The sequence below is a fragment of the Vigna umbellata genome, chromosome 6 (assembly GCF_029865625.1).
Source record: "Vigna umbellata cultivar VRB3 chromosome 6, Vumbellata_1.0, whole genome shotgun sequence".
Taxonomy (NCBI): domain Eukaryota; kingdom Viridiplantae; phylum Streptophyta; class Magnoliopsida; order Fabales; family Fabaceae; genus Vigna; species Vigna umbellata.
Genome location: NC_142170.1, coordinates 31,881,727 through 31,895,321, shown reverse-complemented (window position 1 = coordinate 31,895,321; position 13,595 = coordinate 31,881,727).

Here is a 13,595-nt window from a genome sequence, read left to right as displayed (position 1 = left end):
GCAAAAGAAGAGAAACCACAAGTACCACTCAGCGCAAACTACCACTGAGCAGCACTCTCAAAGACCCGTTGGCACCGTTGATGGGAGAAATGCTGCTGAGACAGTTTTATGGGCTTGGGCCTAATTTTCTGTATTGTTTAGAATAATATATAAGCTTTAGAACGTCCTAGGGTTTGGATCTTTGGCTGGATCGAAGCAGAAACACACTTTTCACCCCTTGGCGGTAGAATTGGAGATGATGACTACTCTCCTCTTCTCTTTCTCGGGTTTGTCTATCTCTTCCATTCTTTCATTCCATTGTTCATCTAGTTCTTCCATGATGATGGAGAACTAAACTTATTTTGTTGTTGGGGAATCAATGTAAATCCTTAGAAACTCTCTTGTATGGAATTTGTTCTTCAAGATCATTTTTATGATACATGCTTTATTTCATTAATTGTTAGAGATATTCTCCTTTGCTCAAATGCTTATGATATTTTATTCATGTATGGCATAAATCTTATGATTTGTAAGTATCAGGAGATTTCGTACCCCTAGGGTTGGACGATTTAGGGATGTGACAGCTCTCCTCTTCTCTCCCTAGGATTGTTATTGAGAGATATCTTACAAATCACGATCTGGGGAATTCTTCCAACAGTATATTACAAACCTAGACATAGGAGTATGATAGTTGGTTGCCTTTAAGCTTCTGTTCACTATAATGCATGATTAATTGCTAGGGAGCCAAGACATTGTAAACTAGTGATTATGATTAGGCTTTCTTTGCCGAGACATCGGGTTTAACGTAATTTATAAAGTGGCATTAACATTAATGAAAAGAATGATGAATTCCTAAATACAAGAGAGTGGATAGGGTGATATTGATAAACTCGAACAACATATTCATCCATATATTTCAACTCACGTGTTTTGTTTCTTCTTGCCCATTGATCATCACATGCATACATATTTACTTTTCAGTCTTTTGCATTTGAAACTTACAACAATTTGTTCACAAGTCTTAATTAATCAATAAATCACATAAATGTCTAGGCCGTGAGTCCTTTAGGAGAACGATAATTGTTCTTACCAGGTTTATTACTTGATACGATTCGGTTAACAAGTTTTTGACTCTGTTTTTGGGGATTAAAGATTTGTTGATCAGTGGTTTATTAAATTGTCCTTCTTGCCCAAATTGCACAAATTGACCTTGACCTATACTTAAGTGAGGTTTCCACCCTTGATTGAAATTACCTTTGCGGAATTGATTGCCCATATAATTGACGTCTTCTTGGGTCTCCACTGGAAAAGCACATTAACCATTGATATGATCACCACCACATAGTTCATAGAGTTTCAGTTGAACCTGTGAAAAATTCTGCATTTGAGAGAGTTTCTTTGTCAAATTCTCCAATTGTTGAGTGATAATTCTATTTTGTGCAAGCAAAGCGTCATGAGATTGTAACTGTAAGACTCCCTTTTGCTGAGATGGAGCTCCTCTTTCACTATGCATTTCATTGTCATTTGTAGGCTTATTGTCAACTAATTCATAAGCTTCCTCTAGAGTCTTACACTTGATATTACCTCCAGCTGAGGCATCTAGCATCAATTTGGTTTGTGAGCCAAGACCTCCAAGGAAAAGAGTTACTATCATTGCTTCGTCAAAGCCATGTGTGGGCGTCTTTCTCAACAAGCTTTTATCCCACGCTTGACCTAACGTCTCCTCCATGCCCTGCGTGAAAGAAGAAATTTCCTGTTTACTGATAACAATTGAAAAACTGTTATTTTCATGCTTAAAATTGATACTAAAAGCAACCTTTAACACTTAGAAACTAGCTTGAAATCATGCTTTTGTTCATATTTTCATAAATAAGAGAGCTGGACAGGTTTATGCTTGATTTCAGTGTTTTTGTGCAGGTCTTAAGGTGAATTTAGTGAAAGAAGTGAAGAAGGAGAGAGATGGAATCAGAAAAGACATCAAAAAGTGCAAAAGGAGAAGCCGCAACTGCCGCTCTGCGGCAGTTTACCGCTGAGCGGCACTCAGAAGCTCGCGTTGGATCCGCTGAGGGGCAAAATGGCCGCTGAGGGGAAGAAACCAACTCACGCACTTACTGCTGAGCGGCACTTTACCGCTGAGCGACACACTTATGGGCTTGGGCCTAAATTTTCTGTAATTTTAGAATAGTATATAAGCTTTAGGACGTCATAGGGTTTGTATCTTTGGCAGAAACGAAGCAAACACTCTCTTCTCCACCCCTTTGAAGGAGGATCTTGGATGCTCAAGCTACCTCTTCACCTTTCTAGGGTTTTATCTTTCATTCTTCCATTATTATTCATCTAGTTTCACCATGAATATGGTGAACTAAACCTTGTATTGTTGTTGGGGAATCAATGTAGTCTTGTGAAACTCTCATATATGGAATTTGTTTTTACATCTTACATTTAAGACCTATGCTTTCTTTCATCATTAGTTAGGGTTTTTCCTCTTTTCTCAATGCTTGCTTTGTTTAACTTATTCAATGCATGATTATTGATTTTGTCGACACGGGAACGTACGGGGAAATCTAAATCCGGGGAATTTCTCCCAATAGTTTATTGGTTGCCGTTAAGCTCCTGCACTTAAGAACTAATTACTAGGAATGCTAGGAATTGTATGAACTCGTAATTAAGGATAGGCCTTCTTGCAAGGTGAATTAGAGAGTGGCATTAACTAATGATGAAAAGAATGTTGAATTCCTAAAGTATATGAGAGTGGATAAGATGAAATTGATAACCCCAACAACATACTCATCCATATATTCTATTGAAGTGTTTGTATTTTGTTTTAGCCATTGATCACATTCATGCATACATGTTTATTTTCTGTCTTTTGCATTTAAACCTATAATCAATTGTTCTCAAGTCTCAAATAATCAACAAATCACATAACTAAGCTAGGCCGTGAGTCCTTTGGGAGAACGATACTTGGTCTTACCGAGTTTATTACTTGAAACGATTCGGTCACACTTGCCGATTGTTAAACAAGTTTGTGGCGCCGTATTTCGGTGTTCATAAATTTGTCATCAAGTTTTTGGCGCCGCTGCCCGGGACTCGTGGTTGAACTAGTTAATTTGTGTGATTATTGATTATCTTTGACTTTAATTTTGAAATTCTATTTTTATTTTTTCTATTTTTATTTTTTTGGTTTTTATTTTATTTTATTTTATTTTATTTTATTCTCTGAATCTTATATCTTCTCTTATATCTTTTTGTGCTAACCAATTTTCTAGGGTTTTGTTTTTGTGTATGCAGGAGGCAATTCAAACTAGTAGCAAGAAAACTGCAGAACCTCTTCTTGAAGGTTTAGACGAGAGTAGACGGAGGAGAAGAATCCGAACATCTAGAGAACTTTTCCCTCCTCCAGAAACTCTGTTGCAACCATCACCACAAGGTTCTGACCACAGCACAGAAAATATGGAGAACAATAATATCAGAAGAACTCTTGCTGATTACACCAATACAGCTGCTGATGGAATCGTACTTGACGTAGTCCTTCTTTCGTATTTTTACTTTTTATAGTTTAGCTCTTAAAGAGCATGGGTTACTATAAATACCCAGCTCCTCTATTGTATTGTTACTTTTGAGATTAATGAGAATTAAATTTTCTGAAATAGAAACAATTCTCTCTTGAAAGTCATGCTAGAGAGTCCAAAGACTCCCTCTAGCCACCTTCCAAGCACCTCTCTCACTTTCACTTCCTTTCCACCGTGCTTCTCTCTCATCACACATCATCACCGTTACTTCAATCTGTTCGTCCGCGCTCCTTAGCCACGCGTCTTCCTTTCTCTCGCGCAAAGCCTCGCCACACCTTCCTTTCATTGCCACCTCCTTCATTTGCATTGAATCTCTCGCACATCAGAGAGGATTCTTCATTTGCGCAACACATTTCTCTTCACAGAACCATACTCCTTCGCGTCCCCTGCCTATCGAAGCCTCGCGAGATTCCATTTCTCGTTTCAACCCCAACTTGCACCTTAAGGTAATCTCGCTACAAACCCTAGCTTTATTCATCTCATCTCCAGATCTCTGCTTCCTCTCTATTTTTCGAGTAAAACACCTCTTCCTTAGGTTTCCTTCGATTTCACCGATTGAAACAATATTTTCCACAATTTCCACCGATCAAACCTTGTTTCCCGATTCAATCCATTTTCCACCGTTCAATCTTCATTTTGAACCGATTAATCGGTTAATATTGGGTTTCCTTCCATTTCTAGGAATTCTATCGAATTTAACCCTCTATTTTTCTTGTTCTTCTTCGAGTTTTTGTTTTTCTCCGCTGCGTTCACATCTAGAGGAAGCTTCGAAGGACTCCGCGTCGCGTCGTCGGCCTCTCCTCCGGCGTTCGTCCATCAAGTGGTATCAGAGCTCGGTTCGAGCACGCTTCAAAGGTAAGTTGCTCGCGTCTCTATCTTCAAATTTTTTTTCTTCCTTTCCCGTTGTTTTCGCTTGAATCCGAGTTGAGATGTTTCGATTCGGTCTTGGCCGATTCATATTTTGTTCATTTGATTCGCGTTCTGTTTCATGTCATCGTCTGATAGTTTCATCTCTTTTTGATTTTTTGCGTTTTGTTTCGTTCAATTTTTGATTTGTTCATCATTTTCTATTACTGTCTTGTGATCTGGTTTGTGTCTTCATTGAATCAATTCCAGGTGTTTTCTAGTTTGATGTTGAACTCATTTTCTGATTTTGTGCTTGTCTGTGCCTTGAGTCAATGTTTTTTTTTATCATTTTATTCGGTGAATCCAATTTGTTTGAGTCTTTTAATTTGAAAATCACATTTCTGTCATGTTCTAGTCTTGTGCTTTGTTTTAATTGTCAATTTAATTCGAGTTTAACTAGCTGATGCTTGTGTTTTGTGATTCATTTGTGTTGCTTGCACTGAGTAAGTTCCTTTCACCTTAAATAAGCTATGATATTTGGATAAATGAGCTTGGTGACAGATTTCAGTGGTGGAGATAATGAATCTCATGTTCTTGAATCTGTTTAATGATAGCTTTGCTTGGTTTCTGCCTAATCAGTAACAAGTGCATACCAAGTGAGCAATGAAAGGCTCAGCCTAGCTCAGTTGCACATTGATTAATTAGCATATTTGTTATTTGGCCAGCTACACCGAACTGGTTTTTCTTTGCAGAGTCTGTGAGTCATTCATACTTGGTTTTAAATTCTTTGCCAAGTTCTGATTCAAATTTTTCCAGTATTGTCTTTGTTTCGTTGGCATCAATTGTAGTAAATGATTATGCATAATTGCATTAAAATTGTTTACAACAGTGATTGAACTAAGTTTGATCTACTGAGTTTGTGATCCATAGTGTGCTTCACTGTTTTCACTTTGCTATTAATTCTGCAATTGAGAATACATTTTGGTCACTCAAGGAAGCCTAAACCAGTAGTATTTGAAACTATAATTGTAGTTGAGAGTGATTAGTCTCTTGTTTTCCTTTGGATATTTTCTTTGCGTTGAACCATGTTCATTTTCCTTTGACAAAAAAAATCTGATTAAGTTGAAAACTGATTAAGTGATCTGTTGTGAACTGTGACTGAAAATAGCAAGTTCTAAAGTGTTATCCAACTCAGATTTGGCTATCAAATTGTGATAAAAAAATAAAAAAAAAAAGCAAGGAGAACTGGTGCATATCACAATAGTGTTCACTGTTTCAGTAAACTATCTCTGCCAAAATCAGATATAACTTTCTTCAATTATAACTGGTTCAACTTAAGTCCTTTTCTTTTTTTTATTGTTTTTAAAATTTGTTCTAGTTCTATTCCTTAGGTTCTATTTGCTGTGCTTACTTTGATCAAAAGCTTTGTTCTTGCTTGTCATTGTTGAATGTTCTGGTTTTGTCTCAATGCAAGTGTAAACTCTGATCTGCTATTCATAATTGAGCTTTTGTTGCTTTCATAATCTGATCTAGAGTTGATCTTGAGTCAGTTCTCTGTTGTGCTGTTAGTTTCATTATCTGGTGCTTACATTGTTTTGTGGCTGTCCTGTTCTGTTCTGCATATCACTTTGCCTTGCCTAGCCTTTGCCTATTTGAGAAGTTGTTACTCTATGGTTTCTGGAATTTGAAAGAAGGTTTGTGTGCTTGGTAGCATCTTAGGTGGTGGTGGTCTGGAAGACTCTCCAGCTTTGTACTGCCAAGGGAGAATCTCCCTTCCAAACCTTGCTATTTTTTTTTAAGTGCTTTGAGCTTCCAGAGAGACCTATTTTTTTTTTGTGAGCTTTGTGTGGCTACATCTAAAGCCAAATATCCTTGTTGAGAGTGTGTTCTTACTTCAGTTCTAAATCTGAATTGTGCTTACCAATTAGATTTGTGCAGTTTTTGTTTTGATTGCCATTTATAGCTGGTGTTTGAATTACAAAAAGCTGCAACAGTACAAAAGCTGAACAAGGAGTCTCATGACACGTGAACTAAATGGGCTTTGGAAGTGCAGACCAGAACCTTTACTGATGCAGTTGTAGAAGTTCAACAGAGTATAGCTTGAGCAACCAGTAGCAGCCATCTGAACTGAAGGGAGTTTTTTTCACCTTAAATTGCATTTGTTTTGGTTGAACTATTCTTGCTATAACTTATCTTTGACTAGCATAATTTCAAGTGTTGAATCTGGTATGACAGTTTTTTGTGCACTAGGATTAGCCAATCTGAATTCTAAATTGGAATTATTCTGCATTGCATTGGATTGGTCAGGTTTTGATTAGTCTGGATGGTTGTTTAATCAGCTTTGATTTACACCTATTTGCATCTGGTTTAATATCCATTTCCATTTGTACCTTGCTGAAATTTGGTGTGAAATTTTAGTGTGCAGAGCTGATCTGTTTGGGAGTTTAGTTGGAATTACATAGCTAAAAGTAGTCTTGTAAATAGGGAAATTGATTAGCTTACCTAATTCTAGTTTGGTTAGCTATTTCTAAATTTCATTTGACATTGATTTGCATTGTGTACTCTACTGAACTAGTTGTGAATTTTCTGTGTAGTTTTGGAAAAGCCATACTGCTTGTACTGTAGCAGATTGTAAATTGTGAGCTAAATCCAGTACTGTAGCAGATTGTAAATTGTGAGCTAAATCCGTGAGACAAGTAGCATTTGCATCTTGATGTGCAGTTTTGAAGGGAGTTTCTTCTACCTTCACTTACTTTTGTTGTGATTGAACTGCTCTTGTTATGGGTTGTAGTTGCTTGCAATTTGTGATCTATTGATTTTGGAATGAATTGTTTGTGCAGATTTCAGTTGAAGAGAAATATATATATAGCTAGTGCAGCGTCTTGCAATTTGAGAGCAAAAGCAATTCTATTAGCTGCCAGGATCAACAAGTGCACACGTGAAGGCCAGAGAATAAAAGGGAAGTTCTTACTGTTATGTGTTTTCATTGTGCAATTTGTCTAACTAAGGAAATTTTGATTGCAGCTCTGTGCATTTAATTTTGTAGGATTGAACTGGCCTGGAAAATTCAAGACAATTGATTCCAGAAGCAACAAAGTTGAACCAAGACTAAGATGTCAAGAAGCCAGATTGGGCACGTGGTTTTCCTGCAGTATGAACAGGACCGTAGCATAGGATTCTTGCTTTTGTAATTGTTTTTTTTTCTTCAATTTCTTTGTAATAGGTTTGTGTTAGCCTACTGGTTGCTTTAGCTTTTGTTTTGTAAAAGGGCCTTTTATAAAGTCCAAGTGCTTTGGAAGAGTCCTTGGTGCTCTTTCAAACTCTTGGCAACTTTAACTTGCTTTAATTTTAGCATAGTTAGACAGGTGAGTGTGTCTTGTTAGCCAAAGCAACAAGCCTCACCATAGGAGTAGACTTTAATATTGATTTGTTTTGTGTTTTACATTTAGGGGTGATTTAGGCTAAAAGGGATTAAACTCTAAGCCTTTTCACATTAGAGTCCGAAGAGTTTAGTCTTTTAGTGTTTAATTGTTTGTGATTGTTTGAGTTGTGTACTTTGTTTCTAAAGGTGATTTTAGTTTAACGGGTAATTAGTTAGTAGCCTAAGACATTTCTGGCAAGGCAAGACTTGGTACTTAAGCAGCTCTTTAGCTCACCTCTCTTACCTGGGACTTGTCTAAGTGAAAGTTTTGAACCCTTTAAATTAAGAAAACTTTTAAAAACAAAGATGTCTTCTTATGGTTCATATAGGTCTTCTAGGTTAGATAATATTGATGAAATGTTTAAACAAGCTAGGAATCTTCCATCCTTTGGTGAAGACATAGGTGCATTAACATACCTAGCTTGGGAAAAAGAAATTGATAAAATAAATCCTTGGTTTTATGAAGAGAGTGAATATTATGTTCTTAGTATATATCTCTCTAAGTTAGAAGAGCATGCAAGAGAGTGGTGGAATGAAAGACAATATCATGTTAGGAAAGGTAGAAAGTCCTCCATACGTGATTGGCATGATTTAAAAGCTTGCATGAGAAGAAAGTTTGTGCCTTCAAGCATTAAAAGAAACCTAGAACTAATTAGGGATTGCATTGATGATGGAAAATTATTTCTTGAGCGTTTAAATGATCATGGGTTTCTTCGTAGAGAATTAGAATTTGGGACAAGACTTAAAGAGATCAAGGATAAGAAAAAAGAAAGAGAGATTGAGAGAAAAGAAAAGAAAGAAAGGAAAGAAAAAGAGAAGAGAGAGAGAGAAGAAATAGAGAAAAGAGAAGAGAGAAGAAGAGAGGAATTAAGAAGAGAAGAAGAGAGAAGAAGAGAAGAAGAAAAGGAAGAAAGAGAAGCAAATAAAAGAAAAGAAAAAGAGAGAAAAGAAAAAGAGAGAAAAGAAGAAGAAAAGAGAGAAAGGAAAGAAAGAGAGAAGAAAGAAAAGGATAAATTGTTACTGATGACAAATCCTATTCTTTCAAAGACCATGAAACTTAAAAGGGAAGGTTTCCAAACCTTTAATTCTTTTTCAATAATTGATTACTTTTTAATTTTTGACTTCTCTTTCAAACCAATTGTCATGAAAACATTTTTCAAAATATGACAATTCAAATTTTGAGTTATTGTTATCTTTAAGAAAACAATTAACTCAAGATAAAATTGAATTTGGACTTCTAAAATTTTCAAAGATTACTAATCAAAGTATTAGAACTTCTTATTCTCTTGTTTTTAAAGAAAAATTCTTTCTTGGATTGATATTAACCGAAGATATATTTGATGTGTATTGCAGATTCGTGTTTGATCCAGGAGGAAGAAAACTAGATCTAAAAGAATAAGGCCACTCCAAGATGGCCATGCTCCCAAAGATTGTGTGGAGCTTCTTCATAAGGCGATTGTCAGATTTGAGGACAAATCTTTTCTTTAAGAGGGAGGGTATGATGGAATCGTACTTGACGTAGTCCTCCTTTCGTATTTTTACTTTTTATAGTTTAGCTCTTAAGGAGCATGGGTTACTATAAATACCCAGCTCCTCTATTGTATTGTTACTTTTGAGATTAATGAGAATTAAATTTTCTGAAATAGAAACAATTCTCTCTTGAAAGTCATGCTAGAGAGTCCAAAGACTCCCTCTAGCCACCTTCCAAGCACCTCTCTCACTTTCACTTCCTTTCCACCGTGCTTCTCTCTCATCACACATCATCACCGTTACTTCAATCTGCTCATCCGCGCTCCTTAGCCACGCGTCTTCCTTTCTCTCGCGCAAAGCCTCGCCACACCTTCCTTTCATTGCCACCTACTTCATTTGCATTGAATCTCTCGCGCATCAGAGAGGATTCTTCATTTGCGCTACACATTTCTCTTCACAGAACCATACTCCTTTGCGTCCCCTGCCTATCGAAGCCTCGCGAGATTCCATTTCTCGTTTCAACCCCAACTTGCACCTTAAGGTAATCTCGCTACAAACCCTAGCTTCATTCATCTCATCTCCAGATTTCTGCTTCCTCTCTATTTTTCGAGTAAAACACCTCTTCCTTAGGTTTCCTTCGATTTCACCGATTGAAACAATATTTTCCACAATTTCCACCGATCAAACCTTGTTTCCCGATTCAATCCATTTTCCACCGTTCAATCTTCATTTTGAACCGATTAATCGGTTCATATTGGGTTTCCTTCCATTTCTAGGGTTTCTATCGAATTTAACCCTCTATTTTTCTTGTTCTTCTTCGAGTTTTTGTTCTTCTCCGCTGCGTTAACATCTGGAGGAAGCTTCGAAGGAGTCCGCGTCGCGTCGTCGGCCTCTCCTCCGGCGTTCGTCCATCAGCTGGACCTTAGCACTTTAACAGCATAGCTAGACCAAGAGTCAATGCAGCTAATATGGATGTCAAACCAACGTTAATCCAACTGGTGAAAAGCAATCAATTCAATGGGTTATCTCACGAAAGCCCATATGAGCACCTCACTACATTTAATGAGATCTGCAACACAGTGAAAATAAATGGGGTGCCAGATGAAGCGATCAAACTAAACAAAAACTAACAAAGAAAAATAAAAATATCCCCCAATAGACCACACTTAAACTACACAGTGTCCTCAATGTGTCACAAACAATAAGATCAGAAATCAGAACAGTGAACAAATCATGGACAAGTGCAATAAAAGTACGGAAAGGGGGAGAAGAGAGAAAGAAAACTCCCCTGGTCATGGTGGCAGTTGCCAATTTTGGACTTTCAGGGAGATGTCTTCCACCACAGGATCCAGCCAGGAAGTTTTGAGGAAAAATTGCTTCATCCTCCATATTTGATCAAGCAGGGAAATGTCTTCCACAGCTGGATCTAAGAAGAAGTGATTGTTGATGAGTGGGTTCAGCAGGTGCCTATTGATCTTGAAGCTTTTGTCAGTGTCAGCACCTTTGTTGTCCACTGTGGGTGTTTGTTGATCAAATTCATTTGTACCTCCAGCAATAGGGTTAGTGCAATGTGGTTCCAAAGAAATGACATGCAGGGGTATAACACCCAATCCCAGTGTAACAGGCTGAACAACAGATAAACTCTCAGAACATGAATCAATTTCAAATTCAGAAACAATATCAACCACAGATTCAGATTCATGTTCAGTGCATGGAGAATAAACATACGAATTTGATATCAAAAATTGATTCTCATCATGCAGAGAGGGAGAATTAAAAACAGACTCATCAACAATACAATCACCAACATACCTATCAACAGCATAATCATCGACAGCATAGTCAAAATTAGGTATGTTTTCCTCCACTTCCCTAAAGATTGGAAAAGTGGTGGAAGATGAAAATTGTCTACCTGATTCAAAATTACTGCTTATACCTGCCTGGTCCTCAAGATCTTCAGCAGTCTCCTCAGGTGCAAGAGTGGGACCATCTGAAGGTGGGAAAGTATGTGGCGCAGTAGTAAGCTCATGACTCTTCTCCCCATCTTCTATATTGATGCCACTATCATCATCATCTGGAATCTGAACAGTCTGAAATGGTAACTTTGAATCTTGAGACTGTTCCTCAGTGAGTTGAGTGGCCATCTGCCCTATCTGATCAGTCATACTCTGAATGGCAGCTCCTATTTCTTGCTGGAACTGCATGTTCTCTTGCTGAAACTGAAGGTTCTGCATGGTCATCTGCTCCAACAACTCCTGCAATGTAGGCTCAGAAGTAGAAGGCTGAGGAGCTATTTGAGCAGGAGCATCATATTGCTGACTTTGGTATTGCTGGACTGGTGGAGGCATGAAAGTACTCTGGAATGGTGGTTCTTGATATTGATGCTGTGGAGCATTATACGATCCCAAAGTAGGGTCATTCCATCCAAGACCGTTGCTGTAAGCATATTGCACAAGGGAAAATTTGCTCAGAAACTGATGCTCAAGATATCCCCAATCGGTAACGGATCTCAGAGGAAGAGAGTCTTTCCAATCCTTAGCTGCTCCTTGTAATGAATGCGGAAATGCGCTCAAGAAAATGTAATCAAGAGGGACATCTGGAGGCTTCATTGAAGAGCACATGATGTGGAGCTCCTCCAAATGTCTGTGTGGGCATTCTCCTGCAAAACCATGAAACTTAGGCAACAAATGTATCAGTCCAGGGGTGAGATCGCAATGAAGATCATCCTCCTTAAGTGAGACCGGCTCACAAAGCGCACTCTCAGAAATTAGAGGATGAGTCGTATTGTTCTCAACATAGAAATCAGCAGAATATGAATTACAATCAGAGTAACATGCAGAAGGAGAATCATAATCAGAGGCACTAGCAAAACAAGCAGTGTTCACGAAATCAAAATAGGTAGACATGGAAAAAGAAGAATACTAAAAATCACGAAACAAATAAAACACAACACATTTATACATGCAACACGCACACACAAAACAGAACATCACATCACATCACATCACAACACAAGACAAAACACAACACACACAAACACAACAAAAAGACCTAAGACTGAACCGTTGGTCCCCGGCAACGGCGCCATTTTGATGAGCGGGTCGCACCTCTCACAAAAGTTGTGCATAAAAGAATGCAGTACAGTACTAGGAAGTGACTCCTAGGTCGTCTCTCAAGGACCAAATTGGGTTTAGTCTCAGATCTAAACACGTAGTGGGGGGTTTTGAAATTGTTTTTGTGATTCGAAACAACTGAATTAAAACTGGAAATTAAACACAACTAAACATGATTGACGGTATTCCAGTGCATGAAAACATTAAACTGAACATTGCAATAAATAAATATCCAAACACAATTCAAGTTATAGAAATGCAACACTTAAGCTAAAACATTAAATGCAATATTGTAAGGTAAACATTAAAAGTAATGAATCTAAAGATGTGGATGCAACCCGTGAGCTTCCAAAATGAAAAACCTCATGAGCCCTTAAAAGTCGTGATCATGTGCGTGATTCAATGCTTCCAACCGTGACATGGTCCCTCCTAATAATGCTGGAATGCTACTCCAAATGAAATGTCCTTCTATTGCTAAACCCAAATGAATGCACCGTGTGCTTTTCAAAAGAAAATGAAAATGCTTCTCAATATCTATCATCAGACCGTGACATGTGATTCTAAAATGAAAAGAAGTGAATCCTCCTTCCGTGATGGACTTTGGAGTAAACCCTTATGACGTGACAGCAGCAGCTCTTCTCGGTGACACCCCTCCATTTGAATTAAAAAAAATATAAAATGAAATGTAGCTTTTTTTTTTCCTCTCAACGTGCTAGCATTGGAGCTCTCCATCAAAGACGTGGTGGCGTGACAGCGTGTGCTTTTCTTCCTCCCATCATCAACAGCGGGACGTGTCAGCAGCTACTTGAAGAGTTTTTTCAATCAATCACCGTTAGCATCTTCTGGAGAAAGAACACTCCTTTTTCCTGCTAGACAACAACCGAATGATGAATGACTAATGTGCACAAAAAAAAAGAAAATGCTCACGCCCCATTCTCTCTGACCGAGTGCTGCTGGACTTGACTTCCCACTAACTCCCACCTAACCATCTCTTCATTCTCAAAGCAATTTGGTGCAGCGTTGCAAAGGAAATCAACCACCCTAATACTAAATAAAAAAAATGCAAGGTGCTCTTCAAATGCTAGAGTTGACGTGACCACTCTTCATTCTTTAATGAAAGAAATATCATAGCATCAAGCATGGTACTTTTGCATTCAATGAGAAGAGAGAAAATGTTACTTCCAATTGAAAATG